Source organism: Catharus ustulatus, chromosome 3 (assembly GCF_009819885.2).
Source record: "Catharus ustulatus isolate bCatUst1 chromosome 3, bCatUst1.pri.v2, whole genome shotgun sequence".
NCBI lineage: Eukaryota > Metazoa > Chordata > Aves > Passeriformes > Turdidae > Catharus > Catharus ustulatus.
Window position 1 is genome coordinate 7,394,117 of NC_046223.1, and position 18,076 is coordinate 7,412,192.

General features: G+C 41.6%; 1 long non-coding RNA gene across 1 annotated transcript in view; it reads right to left on the bottom strand.

The window, feature by feature from the left end:
• Positions 1-6,562: 6,562 nt before the first annotated feature.
• LOC116993280 overlaps positions 6,563-18,076 on the bottom strand; it is a 93,688-nt gene continuing 82,174 nt past the window's right edge. The window contains exon 3 of the long non-coding RNA XR_004417248.1: positions 6,563-6,621. This is a non-coding gene — a long non-coding RNA (uncharacterized LOC116993280). The remainder of the gene's footprint in view (positions 6,622-18,076) is intronic.

Genomic DNA, 18,076 nt, shown 5'->3' on the forward strand with positions numbered 1-18,076 from the left:
TCCCTTCAGCTCACTGAGGTGTTTGCCATAGAAAAGGAAAAGCCAAGTGGGTGGGGAGAAAGTGAGAACAGAAAAGCCTGAGGAGTCTTGCTCTTAGCGAGACAAAATCAGCTTATTTCCACCTCAAACAATGAAGCAACAGCTTGTACCAGAGTGATCTGGCCTTTGGCTTGGCCCTGTCCTGAAGCTCTTGCCCATCACCTGTGGAAATCAGCTGGCAGAGGTTGGGCTGAACATGGGTGCTCTGCATGCTCAGGAGAAGGGGAGCAACACGGCACCATGTAGCAACACGCCAACAATTTTGATGTTTCAACCCTCCTGTTTGAGAAAGGGAACTTGTACCCTGTGTCTGGCAGCACTGTGCAGAGACCTGTGCTTATGGCAGAGCGGGAAGTCTGCTGAGAATCCTGGAATCATAGGAACACTTAGGTTGGAAAGGACCTCTAAGATCATTGGGTCCAATCATTGACAGGGTAGTCCCATGTTCACCACTAAACTGAATTTCCAGGTGTCACTCCCACATGGTTTTGAAGACTTCCCAGGATCAAGGGATGGTGACACAACCACTTCCCCGGACAACCTGTTCCAATGCTTGACCACCCTTCCAGTGAAGAAATAGTTCCTAATATCCAACCTAAACATCCCATGGCAAAAGCTGAGGCTATTTCCTCTTGTTCTGTCGCTTGTTGCTGGAGAAAAATCCAACACCTCATTGCAACTTCCTTCCAGGTGGTTGTACAGAGCAACGAGGTCCCCCCTTACGACCTGGCCTTTTCCCTTGGCAATCTTCCCTTTCTAACACCTTTTTCCTCCTGAGCCCAGTGGTTGTGTGGCATTCCTGGACTTTCCCAGTGCAGGATGAGGAGCAGGCAGCTTTAATTGGAGCATACCTGTCGTTATGATTAAGTTTATTTGTTAAACACAATGATGGCATTGGGACTCACACATCCAGGATTTTCCTGACGAAGACAACGCCACAGTTCTGGTGGCGTCTGCTTGAAACCCGATCATGTGGCTCCAGAGGCTGGCAACCACATCCTACTTTGGGGTTAGCCAAATAAAACTATAGTTTGGGTTAGTGCTGCTAGCTTTGAGGAAATGATGGTTATGAAATCTGGGCCAGAGTTTGTGTTTACTCAAACTACAGCTGCCATGAGACAGAGTCCATCTTTCCCAACAAAGCAAGCCGTGGGTGAAATGTGCCTTTCTTAATTTTACAAAGGTGCTTTCCAGCTTAGACACAGACCCTACACTGCCAGTAGTGTTCTGAAACCTCTATTAAAGTGACAGTAAGCTGCAACCCACAAGATCAAGCCATGCTTTGCAAACTGTTTATTATTTGCAAATACATAAAGCTTGATGACATGTATCACACAGAACTAATTTCAACCATGTTTTTGCTTCATTAAGCAAAACATGCTGTACCAGCAAAGCTACAACCAAGTGATGATAACATCTGGTATTCACACCATGTACAGATCAGAAAGATAACCTTTTTTGCCTTCCAAAACAAGAAGAAAATGGATTAAAATAATAATAATAATAATAAAAAAATCCCAAACCTGGCTTTTTGAGCACTACTGAATAAACAGGGGTAGATTTTCAAAGGCAAACAAAGGTTTCGCCATTCCTATCCACTTTTTTCTCAACCTGTATGTTTAATGGGGATCTAGGAAATAGATCTCACAAGTTTGATGCAGACCTGGGTTGCCAGCATCAGATCATAAAACCCAGAAGCCCTGATTCAGGTCATCTTCTTTGTCTTTCACTAAGTAGATCAAAAAGCCACATACTTTCTGAGCAGAGTGGAGAGGAAGCAAGAAAAAAGCAACACGTTCTTATCTCAAGATGAATGAAACTTTTCTCCAGAGGTGAGTGGATTAAAAATAATATAAAATGTTATGATTGATGGAAAATAAAACACTGCCTTCACTCCAGGCAAGGCAAGCCTTCCCCTGACCTCACAGTTTCACATAGTCCTTTCCATCCTGTAGCTTAATATCATTGCAATCCAAAGGTACAAAAATGGGAGTTTAGATTCTTCTTCCAACCAGACTGCAACACATGGAACCTCAGCACATGTTTCTTGACTATTATGCATTTTGAAAATTGGGAATCATGTTGGCCAAAGGGAATTCCAGGCGTAACCCACTTCAGTAAACTCTGGGATAAAAAATTCTCCAATTTGATTTACAGTCTTGCAAAATCCCAGTCAGATCTTCTCTCACTGCAACTGGAAGACAGAATAGCTACCCAATATGGATAAAAGTATTGAAAATTGTTCCCAAAGTGTTTTCACACAAATCTTTAATCAGGTGTTGGGGGTTGGGGGAGTTTTTTACTCTTTCCCTCAGTGGAGAGAATTTTTTCCATTAGCATGTCAAAGTAACATGGCTGGGCAGCTCCCTGGTTTCTAATTGCTCAAGACAAAAGAGGGGGTGGGGACGAATAGCTGTAAGTCGCTTTGTCCTTGCAAGGAGCCACTCACGCTGGCCAGCCCGAATGCGGAGGAGAGAACTTCTTTCTTTCTCCGTGGTGCGACCAGGCCCTGCACTCCAACACTGCTACAGTTTCCTGCTTCTGAGAACAGCACTGAGAACCGGGATGCAAATGGTGAGCGGAGGTTTCTTTTCCTTCATCTGTCTCCCACATGGGACGGCCCTGTCACTACCGCCTGCCTGCTGCTGCAGTTCCTGCAACTGAGAAAAAAAGTCACTCCGCCCGCGCTCCACCGGGACCGTGTGGCCTGACCGGACAAAAGGACGGAGACTGAGTTTCATTCCATTTTGTCACTGATCTGTTCATAGCTGATGTTGTTCTTGTTTGTCTTGCAGATGTATCAGTAAAGAACTGTTATTCCTAAAACCCATACCTATTGCCTGAGAGTTCCTTAATTTCCAAATTATAGTAAACTGGGAGGGAGGGAATTTTTCACTATCCATTTTGGGGAAAACCTCTCGCCTTTTCTTTTTCTGGCAATACTGTCCCCTAAACCAGGACATCAGGATGCAGACGCTGTTCTGAAAAAATGAGAAATGAAGCTAAGGTCTGTTCCAATTTCCTGCTCTGACTCTTCTGTACTAATTCATCTGAGCACATCCAGGCCCAGCTACCAGCAAGTGTGCTGGGAACTTGGAGGCTGTGGGGCAGCCAGAGGCAGAGGGACAGCTCTTACCCATGGCATTTTGCATGCTAAATCTTCAAAGATTTCCTTCCCCTACAGTTCTTGTTATTGGCTCTTGTTCGCCTTCTCATGCTGGAGGGCTCAAGCCAGGGCACTGCTGGACTGCATCTTTTCTTATACATAATGGAGGAGATTCTCTGCTCTCTGAGCTTCAGGGAAATATAGACTTGGTTTTGTGAGAGGACATAATTACTTCTGAGGAACTCAGAGACTATGAGGTGAGAGAAGGCAAACAGAGGATACTGAGAGGGCCAGAGGCCCGTGGACAGATCCATGAAAATTCCTGGACCTGTGAGACTTGGGCTCCCAGCTTCCCACACACTTCCAACAGCTTTGGCTTTCCCAGGAATGCCAGTGGGATCCCTGGGCTCGGGTGTGGACACAGTCAGGGTCAGATATCACCACAGATTCCTGACTGCTCACCTATGCTGCAGTTCCTCTGATGTCTTAATTTTTCTTTTTTGCAGAAATGGTTTTAGTGGCTGTGGTTTCAGACTTTCATTCAGACTGGCCTTATTACATCAGATTACTACCCCTAATATTTATGATGTTGTTTTCTCTCCCAAGCACACACAGAAATTTCTTCCCATACATTTAATTTTGATCTTATCTAGGGCTATAGCCTCCTCACTTTACCAAGGTCTCTTCTTTCTGCTCTTTGGTAAGAATAAGGGCCTGCAAAAATATGTGTGATGAAGCCTTAAAACCCCTGAGACCTATTCAATGTCGAACTCTGCTATGAACTTCAAAGTACAAAGGAATGTCTCATTAATGGACATTTATATATCATCTGAATAATGACTCTTTTTCTATTCCCTCTCCCCTTTTTATGCCTTTTATGGTTTGATATTGACCATACATTGACTGTCAGAGGTCGGTTACAAGAACAAGATTTGGATAGAATATTGCAGGATACATGATGGAGAATTTAAATATATAGGGGCCTCTGTCAAAAGCCTTTTTACATACTTAACAACAGAGTTGAAATGAGGATTAGATTTAATGTTGATCAGGGTTAAGGTCAAAACCAGTCATATCTCTTTATATCTATTGAATTAATTATAACTACTATGTGGTTAGGTGGAGTTATTTCAGTTTCAGGGAGTCTTGTGCCTTTCTAAAGCTATTTTCAAAATGACTGGAAATAATTATTTGCATTGATTTTACACGATATTATATGTATGTATTTGGGGGTTTTCAGGCAAAAATTTAAAGGTCATAAATACCCAGACAGTTGACTTCAAAAAAAGTAAATATATTTTTGTTCCAAATCTCTTCAAACTAACAAACTCTTCAAACTAACAACTAAGCAGGTATTCCTTTTACAATATGCCCTTTCTTCAAAAAATATTTTTTCCAACACTAAGAGAAGTATATTGTCCCCCAAAATACAAATATTTAGGCAGGAAAGTAAGAAGAGCAGCACTTAGGGACCAAAGTTTGCATATTTTCACACCAGTCATAGAAATATTTGTGAGGCCAGATATTTGTTTAGGATAAGGGTTTTTCCTCTGAGGCATGAAAATGATTTACACCTCTGGTCCCAAACATAAAGGCCAAATTGCTAAAATATTCACTTAAACATGCAGGACCCAAAAGACCTTCAAGGAGACTTGGAGAGAGGTTCCCACAGCAGAGAGAGGAATGAGATCTGAAGAACACTGGCTGGGAAAATGTCACCACACATCCCCAGCTGTCTCCCCACTGAAGTCCTACACAAATGTTTTTTAAAAATGTCTTGAAAAAATCCTATTATGGCTTTGTTTGGAGCAGAAAACTTGATATTTCCTTTTTAAAATTAATTTTCTTTTCAAAATATACTTAAGACTATATAACAAACAGATCAACAGATGGAATCACATCATGCCTGGGGGCACCCAGACTTGCAGTGCCTTCATCCCTGAGGTCAGGGTCTGTCCATCACTCCTGAAGTTGTAGGGTTGGAGCCACACATCCCATAAACAACCCTAAACACACCATGCAGCGGGGATCTCCCAGTGCTGTGGCAGCCAGTCTGATTGGAAATAATGATGGAGTAATGGGATGGGTGGTGGGAACAGCCCTCCCACCACACAATGCTCGAAAATGCTTCTGTCCATCCTCTTCCTCTCCTCCAGGGATGGGAAAGGCAGAATAAAGTCTGAATTTATTCTCCCTGCTCTTGCAACTAAATAGATTTGGCTTGCTGCAGTCAGGGTCATTTGAATCAGGCAGAGTTTCCTTGAAGACTGCTTGGACTCCAAACTTTTCCCAAAATTTCATATGACACGAGAGCTTCTTTTGGTGGCTGATAAAATTGGTTGTTGAGATTGGCAGTTCCTAACTCCTCCACTCTTTGGAGGTTCCCTCCTTTCCTTTTCTTCTCCCTCCTCCACCCTCCAACTTTCCCTGCCCTTTTTCAGCATCCTCAGCTCCCAGACTCTGGCTACTGCCCCCATGGCACCCGATGTTTTCCAGCAGGGCTGAAGGGGGGACACTTCTTGATGTGCTGCAGATGTGGGCTCTTAGTGGAGCTTTCACATTGCTTGAGAAGGTTTAGCCCTGTGACTGGATTCTCAAACCTGCAAACTGTAAGCAAAGCCCATGGTCCCATTCAGGCTGAAAAGGGCAAGTTAATGAAAGAAACCCCCACCCCAGCAATTCACAGGATGCATGAAAAGAAACCTAAACCCCCCACATTCTCAATGCTAATTAAGCAATAATGATCAAGGCACAGAGTATTTCCTGAGGATTAATAACTAACTGGGAGGAGATGATGACCCCAGACGGTCATTAATCCTCAGGAAATGCCCTGCATCGAAGTTGTTATTGCTAGTTCAGGCTAAATATGTGAGAAAAGAGATTTTTTAAGTCTTTGATGGAGGTTTTCCCTTTGGTTGGAATTATGAGCCCCACAGAGTAGGACCTCTCAGACCATCAGTCAAACAGATAGCACAAAATGTTCTTCCAGACCCCAGCAGGTAAGAAACAAAAGTTAAATCATAGTTCCTTAAGTAGACCCTTCTGCAGATGTCTCTTGCGACATTCAGGATAACCTGAACAGCACAAAGGAGTGTCTGCTCCCTCTGAACTCAGTGAGCAGCTCAGGCTCTGGGACCCCAAATTTCTGTAACCTCTGAGAGTCTCCTTATGCAAAAAACACTGAGTCCATGGAGCTTAATGCTTCTGGATACAGGCCCTGATTTTAGGATGTGCTTGATTCCAAGCTCATGCTTAACTTTAGGCAAAAGTACACTCAATTTACTTGAATGATTCTACAGGCAATGTGTAGTAAACAGGAGCACTTTGCAAAATGTTCCTTGTAAGGAAGACTTCAAAACATACCAACACACACATGAAAACATATGCAAAGGAAAAGGATGAGAAAAGCTCCTCCTACCACATCAGAAGTTTGTAGCTTCTCCCAACACTCTCAGGTCTGTTTCAGAATTTGGCTTCTGCAATCAAAAAAAAATGAAAGTTAAATAAAAACATCCTCATTCTCTTTGGTAGCCCTTAAATTTTTCTGAAAGCAGAGGGGTTTTTTATGCCATTAAATAGCCCTTCAGTTTCAGAAAAGAAATTAAGTAAAGATAAGAAAAAATAAAATGAGCTTTATGCACATTTATCTTCCTGGCTAAGTTTGAAAAAACATGAACACAATAGTACAAGTAACAATGGATAAACTTTCTTTTCTAAAATCTTTGCTGATTAAAATTAATAATGTTGCAGGGAAACAAATATGTGGTACACATTTACATACATATGGTATATATTAAGAACCATTTCAGTCTTAAGCATCATTTTCTCACCTCTTCTGTGTCACTCCTTGCAAAAAAAAAAAAAAAAAGATGGAAAAGAAAGGTCTGACAACAATAAGGCCTGCCAGAGTTCAGTGCCTACATTAACTTGAAACCATTGAAAGCATTCAATACCTAACAGGATTAAATTGAGGAAAAGACTTTTAAGAATATAGTTAAAATTCAACCCAAACTACTAGGAAAAAATTAATTAGCTTCTTCTTATATAGCATCTCTAACCATAAGAAGAAAGAGCCAAGAAGTCAGTGCAGTATACAAACTACAGAATGCTCTTAAACTAATGAACAGCCAGATGAATTAGCAAACCCCACTTTCTAAAGATCTCTACTTTATCCTCCACATAAATCTCTTCACTTTGCAACACCACCAGCCCGAAGTGTTAATAACACAGTGTCAGCAATTTTGGTGAGATTTATATAGGAAAATTACACTGAAAATTGCCTGGTCATTATACATTCCTTTGGAATCAATGAAACACTATAAATCTTTAAATACACTTGTGCTCATATGATTCAGACATACTCCCCAAGTGTACCCTGACACTCATTAGAGGATACTTAAGCATGGTGTGACAGAGAAAAAAAGTATAATAAAGTCTCCGTGCTTTTGGGTTTTTTTTTTTTTAATGGAGTACCTAGAGAGTGTATTTCAAGAGCAGGGTTGGGAGATCTATTTTTCAGATGGAAATTAATAACAATTCCAAAGCAGAACCAACCCTAGAGCTCCTCCATACCATGAGAGTAGTCACTTGGTCTAGAGTTTCACGATGGCCTATTTCTTGCTAGCTGGGCTAAGCTGGCATCAGGGGGCTATCATCTGTCAAAATATCAGCAGGAGGAACAATTGACAAAGCCACCACTTGAGAATGTTGAGTAAACTGGGTAAAAAAGCAGTGAAAGAAGTTAATGTGCAACCTGGCACACAGTACCAGCCCAAGCCGTGAGAACCACTTATGTGATAATTGGGCCCTCACAATATCTTCTGCTCTGTAAAACATTGTCCTGGGCTTGTCTTTCAGCACAGGAACGGATCCCTTTGAGGCACAATGAAACAAACACCCACCTGAAAGCCCCCTCCAGCTGGCAGGGGAGGAATTCAGGTGGGAAAGCTTGCGATTTCTGAACAGCTACAAACAGTTTCAGGTAACTCCAGACTCACCCAGGGTCAGCAGAAAAAAACCAAACCCTTTTTTGAAAGAAGAAACACATTTATATGCAGCCATTTATTCAGTTCAGACAGAAATTAGTAACCTCTGGGATTCAAAGTATCTCTCTCCATTTTTATCCTCCTTGTTGTTCAGCCTTAAAAAAAAAAAAAATCCTCATTGTACTAGCAGAACATTACCAGGCAAAGAAATGTAAAACCAGGAATCAGAAGAGAATCAGAAAAAATTAACAAAGCTGGTCTGTCTACAAAGTAGGAACCCAAGGAACCCAGGCAGCAGAAATGGAAGAACATCAGAATAGATTATGAAACATCTTTTCACAGAGCACCCAAGCTCCTCTCAGCACTGCTTTAAGTGTACATGTGCACATATATAGACACATACATGCATCTACAAGCTCCTTGAAAGTTGGAGAAGTGGGAGCAAGAGCAACTAAAACAAAAGCTAGTGATCCATCGCCACATTAACACATACTTGTTCATCTACAGGGGCATTTTGCAGGAGAGCAGAGGAAAGAGTGCAAGCCACCATCTGAAAACTACCCAGAAAGGAAAGGTGATGAAAAAGCTTTGAACAGAGGGGTAAAATTCACCCTATAAGGAAATTATTTTACTTTCTAAAGTTGGTTCACTTTGAGCTTGTAAAGTGACCTAGGAGACTGTTCTAAACTGGGATCATCTTGAGAGAAAGGGTCTGATTTGTAGCTACTGGAAAATATGAAATCCATGTATGTTTTGGCACATCTTAAGATTCTCAAGAGTCAAGAAATGGGCCTCTGTGTTTTTTGGTGATTCAGAGAGTGACAGTCAGTCCTTACAAAGTGGGAGAACTCAGTGTTTGTAGAGCAAATATAATTTTCTTTATGACAGAAAATTTCCCATCGTGGAATCTGTTCTTTCTTGTGGTGTTTCAAAACAAAGTGATCCACATTCAGGCTTGTTGCTAGAGCAACAAACATGAGGGCAAATGCTGCTCTCCAGAGATATGTTCACTAGTAGGCCAGGTGTTTCTTTGTATGGATCTGGGCTTTGTCATACTAACAACTGTGGATGAATCATGGCAATTTTCCTTCAGATTTCACAAAAGCTTATGACAGCCAGAGTTTCCTATGCAGCTCGTGCTAAATCAATCCCTATTCCCTGAAAAAACACCATCCTGTTCCTAGGTAGTCATGTAGTGACCAGTTTCAATGTGTCAAAGGAAAAGTTAAAGGACAAAGCCAGTGTTTGGCATCCAAGATTAATAACAACCATGATGGGATTTCCTTTAATGTGATCACCCAGTATCTCACAAAAATGGGAACACCACAGCCAGAACAGCCATGGAGAAATAAGAGGGATAAAAAGACAGCACAGAGATGAGACTGAAATGAGCTACCACGTGAATCAGGCTTTATATCCTGCTCTTCCTTTCATTTGCCTTCCCTTTTACTGAGCTGGGGAAAACTGAACAGGAAAAACAGGCAAGCTTCAGTTTAAGAGACATCAAATCTTGCAAGCAGAACATTGTGACACCAGAATCATGTTGGTACTCAAAACAAGGCCTGACTAAAAGTACCCCACTTCTCCTGGATGGTGTAACTCAGCTGATTTATTCCTGATTTACCACTGCCTAGAGAAACCCTGACCCTCCTTTCAGGAATTTTGTTAATGAACCAAATCCAGAGGAATTCAGGACTGGTTTAGGTTTAAAATGCTGAGGCATGTGATTATCAGTAAGAAAACCACAGCTTTCTGTATCCCTCCCTAAGCCAGTACCAGCATAGAGAGTGCTCAGCAGATGGAGGGGCACAGAGTTCCACATCTAGGATGCAGGTTCTCCACCAGATACTTGGTGGCATTCCAGCAGCTGGATTTCTCTGTAGGCATCCTCTACTGCTTAGTGCCAAGAAAGAGGCTTGTCCTAATTGGCATCAACAATAACAGCAATGCCTCCTTTCCCCTAACAAGCTTAAGGCTGGAGCCAGTCATAGATGTCATTTTGCTTGTGATTAGACCACCCTCCTCTTCATCTGCGTGGCAGACTGTTACACCAGGCTGGATACCAGGGCCGCCACCAGCTGCAAGGCCTTTTTTGTTTGTCAGCCCTTCAGCTGGAAAAAAAAAAAAAAACAACAACAAAAAAATCCAGCAAAATAGAGGAGAATAATGGTGAATTCTTGAAACTTGAATTTATTCAAGTTTGCTGGTAGGTTTGAAATTTGACCATGTGCTGTGCTGATGAAAGGTCATTCTCATCAGTGAGGAGGAGGAGAGTTTACTAGAAGCCCTTGAAGACAGGATAGCTCTAAATATAGCCCCACTAAATAAACACATTTTAGGAGATAATGCCTGTCATCGTGTGCCGTGTTTGAGCTAAGCAGCTCTACCAGTGAATATGTACCTTCTAACCTTCTACAGACTTGCCCTGTAGCCCACTCCAGCCAGTGTTAAAATGCCTGTTCCCCTGAAAATATGTCACAGAAGTGCAAAGAAAGTACAAGGAAAAAGGGAATTGAGTTGTTTAACTGAAACTTCACTTTATAGCTGATTGCTAATCCATACGTCAGAATATCCGCTTTTTCCACCCCAGTTAATTGTTCATTCTCAAAGATATTAAGGATCATTGGGATTTAAAATACAATTTTTTTATTTTAAAGCCTTAAACAAGCTACATAAACTCTGCCATGCATATCTGGAATGCTCCATCTGAAGTCCTTTCCCCAAAAAACAGACTTGCCTCAAGCAAGGAGTGGGGTATTTGATTTAAAAGGACTTGTGGCATCTTGCTACTGCTTTACTTCTGTAACACCTTTTAGAATCTAGCGGGGTACAAAGGCTAATCCATTACAAAGACAGTGAAGTTTTACTATTAGGAATGATTAATCCTTTTAAATTGTTATTGCAAAATATGTACTAAGTAAAAAAGTTTTTGGTGATAAACCTATAGAAAGCAAAATATTAAAAAATCTGCAGTGGTTCGAGAGCAGAGAATCCCTTTGCACTCATCCTCAGCACATGGAAACTTGTAAAGTCACTCTATCAGGAAACTTCTGAAGATTTCTTATTGGTTCAACATGATAGAGAAGTCTTACTTTTCCTTTATTAAAGAAACAGTGGTAAATTACTCAAAAATGTTTTATCCATATAAAATTGTGAAAGGTTCAAGTATCAGTGATCCCAAACTGTCCTATTGACCAAACTGATGGAGATCTCAACATCAAAAATAAATTACATTTAGCCACAGGGTGATCTCATTGAAAACTTGTTAAAAACAAAACAGAGATCAAACTGTTTTTTGTTTTTTGCTTGATCATTTGGTTGGGTTTTTTCAAAGCCACAAAACTAAATTTAAGTTCTTACGTCAATGTTTATTTTCTCAAATGTCCAAGCAATCTCAGTTTTACCACAACTCTCATGCTACAGCTGCCATGCTGCAGGCACCCACGAGAAGTCTGCAGTTCCTTGGATCTCTTGTGAGGATGGAGGTTGCAGTGGGGAGAAGGGGAGTTGTGTTAATTTTCAACACTTGAACATGGTGCTTTGGGGAAATTCAGTCAGGTTGGCGTGGTTGGATCATGGCTGATCATTCTTGCCTCAGCAGGGACACTGACATGGGACCAGTGTGGGGGCACAGAAAGGAGGAGAGTCCAGGGATTTTCTCAGCGATCTGAACAAAAGGAGTGTTCATCCCCTGTGACTTACAGTTGGGATGCTGGAGGTCGAGACCAGTTTGTTTCCCCACAGAGCTTTAACAAGGGGATGCTTTGACTGTGCTGTCCCTTGACCCTTCTATTAGTGGAAAGCTTCTTATGATTTTCATATTCTCCCAGGTCTCCCTTTTTCTCGACAGGGACTGAAACCACTTACCACACCACAAACATTGGCTATTTCAGGCACTCAGATAGAGTTTTACAATTCCAGGCTGTGATCGATTACTGATTATTTGAGATTTATAACAAGTGCTTTATGCACAGAACAGAAATCTGATGGTGACTTCAACCAGTAAACGTGTTTGAAGAAGAGGCCCCAAATGGATCCATATTTCAAGATTTAGCAAACTCAGAATTGGCAACCGTTGTGCCAGATTTAATCCAACAAACTCTGTTAAAGACTGAATCAATTACAACGGACTCGTGTACAAAAAAAATTATGTAAAGGTAGGATGTGAAATTGGTTACTCTGCAGATTCCCTTCTATAGCTGCACATATGTAAACATTTATTCTACCTCTCTTTTTCAGATTATTGTTGTCATTGAGGAAATGAATTAAACTAAGCCCATGATAATATGGAAGAGTACTCCTGGATCAGTTCCTAACTAGTGCCTTCCACTTAGAAAGCTGATTGTGGCCGTGGTCCAGAGAACACAGGATACATGCACTCACAAGAGATCTCTTCACCAGCCTACCCATGTAATGAGATTCCTAGATTTGGTGCCTGAAGGTGGATAGGATGGACCCAGACCCAGAATACCCAAAATGGCACTAAAATTTTGTAGAACCTACAGTCTCTTTACACGATACTCACAGAGATTTAATGTAAATCATGTAAAGTTAAAATCTAATACTCACTATACCAAGTCGGACTCAGAAACTGGGATTGTAATCCACCAAGCAAAACTGCAGGAAGAGGGAGGAGGTGTAATTTCTAATTTAGAACAAGTCCTGTGTTACTCCTTCTGTAGGAAAAAGCAAAATGCCCACACAGAAGTAGGTCTGCACTCCAGAGTGGCTCAGCACCATTTTTATTTCAGAACAATGTTTCTTTAACAGTTTGGATGAAATATTCTGTATTTCTATTGTGTAGGTAATCATGGGTCCAAACAAGAGGCCCACAGCCACATGGGGATTCTGTCCTGAAGCTGGAGTTGTACTCAAATCTCTCAATTTCCTACCCTGTTTTTCCTACCCAGCCCTGCTTCTCATCAACTCTAGAATACCTTAATTATAAAAAGTACAAACTATTTGCCTGGCCTTGAGGATTGCAGTCACTCTCAGAAATATATATATATATGTATAAAATATATTTCCTTCTCACCTTTTCCCCATCTTTTTAAAGCCTTGCAAAGAATTTTTAAGAGAATGCTCTGCAAAAATCCAAGTGAATTGCCTTGTTTCTCCAACTTACATCTGCAACCCATCTTGCTGATCCTGAACACAAACAATTGTCTGCACAAAGACACTGAAATTTCCTTTTTCCGTAACTGCTCTCGTTTTATATACCTCCACTGCTCTGTCTCAGTAGTTCTAGGATCAAACCAGTCACATTGCAAGTAAAGCAATACAGATGTATTGATGAGCCATGCAGATGTATTCCAAGTGTTTGGGGTAGGACTCAAAGTCATGCACAGCTGGTTTTCTTGGCTAACTTTCACTCTTTTGGAGTTTTCTGTGCTTGTAATGCTCTTCAGAATGTGTAAGTAAGGGACCACGTAAATACAAAGCATTTCTGCAAGAACAGATCTGGATGTCCTCAATTACAATTCTTTCGTCCATGCATTTCCTTGAAACCATTATATTGTATTATATTGGTATTTCCAAATCTGGTCCATAACTGGGAATGAGGAGTAGAGCCAGTAAAATTTTTCAGCTGGACAAAGTTCCCATGAAAAGGCAAGATTTCCTTGAAAATGAAATTTTTCATAGGACTCTGGAGTTACATTTATCAGAGTTGAAGGCTCAGAGTTTTCTATTAACTTCACAAACACTCACTCCAATGTGATTCTATCCAGGTTTTTTTTTTTTTAAATATTGCAAACACAGTGTGGACATTCATAGGAATTAAACCTATAAGGAAAGACTATACTTTCAATCACATTAAGAATGCAAGAATTCTTTTTTATTCCCTACCTTATTACTTTAAATTTTTCTTACCTGGTATGTTTAAAGACAGCACTTGGAATTTTTAAATGAGGTTTGTTATTATCAAAGTCTTTTCACTAATGAAGCATATGGGAGTTCTGAAGGGGCTGAGATTTTTTCATCTGAAGGAATAATTTTCTGATCCACCCAGTGCTATGGAAAGGCCTGAACTGCAGTACAGGATGGGGTATGGAATGTCTGTCTCGCCTCTCTGACCTCAGAGGCTCCCAAAGAAGTAAGAACTGGCATATTTGATAGTAGTTGTCTTACTGAGCTTTTCTGTTCAGTGCACTATGACATTATTCTGTAATTACATGGTTTTTCCTGCCCAAAGAAAGCGAATTTTTAATTTTTTTTCCTCACATTAAGCAAAGTCAATGATATCCAGGTATTCCAACACCCTTCTCTAAGATTTTTTCAGTTCGTCTTTCCAGTTTCCTAAGGTTTTGTGGTGGTTTGCAAGTGGATGGCTTGTCCAGCTTTCATCCTGTACAGTTTGTAACAACTGGAGTCAGGTTTTTCTTACCTTTTCCCTTGTCTTTGAATTTTCCTGGGTGGAATTTGCCAAGGTTGATTCATTGAAAGAAGTCCTGGTGCGTGCACTCGTCTGCCAAGCCTTCCCTGGGTGCATTCCCATCCCTCATCAGGCTCCACACAAATGTGCACCATTTTACTGCTTGGCTTATTAAGCCTAAAATCTCCAGATTCTTTACCTCATTCTGGCACTGAAAAGCTGGGAGGAGGGCTTTTAACTGAACATATATTACAGAAATACTACATTTAAGTCTCCTTTATGAAGGAATGGAGAACTGACCCCAAATTTTTCAGAGCTGTAATGAATAAAAGGTTCATTGCACGACTCAATGTGTTCTTGATCTTTGGAAGGTGAGGGGGTGCTTTATCTTTATTACACATCTTATAATCTTTTTAAGTTTAGGACATACAGTCTACACCAGGATCTAATCTGCCTTGCTTTCTTTATTTACCTTTTTTATACTGAGATAAATAGTATGTGTGCAGAATTCTCTTATTTTTAATTAACATTTTCCTTGCTACTAGAATAGCTGGGCAAACTGATCATTCTCATTCTTCTAAAAACCGTTCTTTTAATAATATTTCTGTTTAATAGTATGATCTCAGACTAGAGTTTATTGCTGTTTTTTTCCCTTTCCTTTACAAGATTTCTTTTAAACCTGCTATTTTAAGTACAGTAATTTCACGACCATAAGGCACGCCAGACTATAAGGCGCACTCCCCGGGAGTTGGCAAAATTCTCAACTTTGTAGATCATATAAGGCGCACCAGACTATAGGGCGCACTTTTTTTTTGCAGCGAGGCTCCACCTCCAGCTCCCCCTGCGCGGTTTCTGGCCAAGGCCCCGCCTCAACCCTGCAGCCATTGGCCCCTGGGCCCGCCTCCACCTGGCAGGGGCGGTGCCATGAGCCACTGGGCCTGCCTTCACCCGGCAGCCATGGGCCCCCGGGACTGCCTGGACCCGGGAGGGGGGGTGCCACGGGCCCCCTGGCCCCCATTCACCTGGCAGCCATAGGCTGCCGGGACTGCCCCTGACCCGCCTTCACCCGGCAGCCATGGGCCCCCCGGGACCATCTGGACCCAGGAGAGGGGTGCCGCGGGTCCCCTGGCCCACCTCCATCCGGCAGCCATGGGCCCCCAGGCCCATCTCCACCCGGCAGGGGCGGTGCCGCGGGCCCCTGGGCCCGCCTCCCACCAGCTGCTGTGGCACTGCTGGCTTCCCCCACGGCTCACAGCTCACACTTCCGGGTAGGCAAATTTCACAACTTTGTACATCAGATAAGGCGCACCGGACTTTAAGGCGCACTTCCGGGTTCGAGGGAAAATTTTAGTCAAAAGGGTGCGCCTTATAATCGTGAAATTACTATACATGTAAATAGCTGTTCTTCATTTCAACTTGATATTTGCTAATCCTGAGCTAGTAAGAACAGTACACTTGGTTCTGATTTGTCAGTGCACAGAAGTATTAACAAATACCCTTTTCACATTCAGCATCCTATACTGTTTCCAGTTTGCTCTAAAAGGTTTAACACCAGGTAATAGAAAGCTTCTAAGGCCAAAAAGGCCAGCCATAATTATTAACAGGTACTCAGAAGACTACTAGGCATTATGAGTTAATGTCTTTCATGTGTCTGGAATTCTGGAGAGGATTCCCTTTGTAAAGATGAAGCTGGGCCCTTATTAAAGAAGCCTCACAAATTGATGAGGTGTCTTAGGTTTCACAGCTGCCTTCAAACCATGTGCTCCCTAAGCTGCAGACTACTGACCTCTTGCCTCTTCCACCGTATCTGCCATCCTTCAATTTGTAGGCAGGTTCCCACACAGGCTGTCTTATCCAAGCTCCTCACTGGCTGGAATCCACACTCCTGGGTCAGGATCCCTTTTTAGATGCAGGGGTTTGAGACACAAAATGAACGAGATGAAAGGCTCGATGCCTGTTCTGAGCTGAACACATCATTCCTGTCAGAACAGGATCTGCAGATTTACTTTTGACATCTCTCTGTGGATTTTGGTGGAGCCACTGATGGATCAAAGCTGTGCTCACAGGAAGAACCAACCTAGAAGTGGTCAAATGTAAGACAACCAATGGTTGATGCAAGCTTCTTCCTAAATCCCTTCACCATTTCCTTCATAAGGCTAGAACCTGGGAAGCAGATATTTTGGGTGTATCAGAGGCACTCATCAGATTGAAGATTTCATTGCACAAGGTACCATACAGAGTCAAATAAAATTATGGTCCTTATCCAGTCTTAATTGCTTTTGGGTGTGAGGATAATTTTAATTTAAGAAAGATCAACATTTCACAAGGTATCTGGAAGCATGGTCATGGATCTACAATTCTTTTTCATATGATTTTTTGGCAAAACTGAGCTTAGAAGTAGAATTCAGCTGATCAGTCTGTGCTGAGTAAACTGCTACCCTTCCTAGTCAGTAGGAAAAGTTATGCAGCTGTTTCAAGGGCAGCTGCATAAATTCAGCTAAATCATAGAAAAAGCTTTTTATTATAATATGGCCTGGGGCAACATAAAGCTGAAGTTATTAAACTGTAACTAAAAGCTGGCCGCAGTAAAATATATTGAAGTCAAGATTAAAAGAACATACAGAGTGTGAACTCCTAGTGTGGAGGGTGGAGTTTAAAAGAGGAAAAAGCCTAATTCCTTGGTGAAAAACTCTATTTCCTGAAATCTCTTTCCTGTATCCAAAGTAGATTCTGGGAATTGAAAATTGATACTGAATGTCTGAATCATTCAAAAGAAAAAATAATCAATCCGGTAATTTTCACTAATAAAAACAATAATAATGGCATGTTCTTTCCACAGTGACCTGGATAATTTTTTTAAGAGTTTCAGACAGCGTCCTATGTCAAACAGTAGGTTTTTTTTTCACGGTAGGGTTGAACTGTTTTGAAAATGCAACAGTTGGCCAGGATAAACCTTTATCTTCATTTACCCATTGTTACTTGTATTTTTGTAGCCTTCTGGTAGCAAGAGGTCACATTTCCATGAAGATAAATTCCTTATTAGCCCCAACTGTGGTCTGAGGTCATTGCGTATCTGTGCCAGGACAGACTTAGAAGTGATGGTGAATAGGAAGTTTTTGTGTTGTATTGTCCTGGCTCACGGCAGCTGGAGCCAGACAGTGTTAGCACCAATATCAGCATGGGCTAAAGCAGGCATATCTTTCTATTTGCTCATAACACAACAATGAGTAAATAAACACTGTCCTACATCCAGACTGAGCTGTCAGCCCAATTAGGCAGGACAAATATCCCCATGCCCAGGGTGTTTCCTATACCTTCACCTCCAGCTCATAGCACCTGCACACCCAGGCTGATTTCAGAGCGACGTGGCTGTATTAAAACACAGCCTCGCTGCTGGCAGGGGTCAGCTCTGCTGTGTCAACACTAATCCTTCCTGTCTGCTATCAGCCAGTTTGACATTTGATGTGTGTCAAGTTTCTGTGGCCACTGGAAGCCAAATATCACAGCTCTGAGATAACACTTTGCCTCACGTTCCTCTAATCTCTGAATAACTTCGCCTTTTCTCTCCTCAAA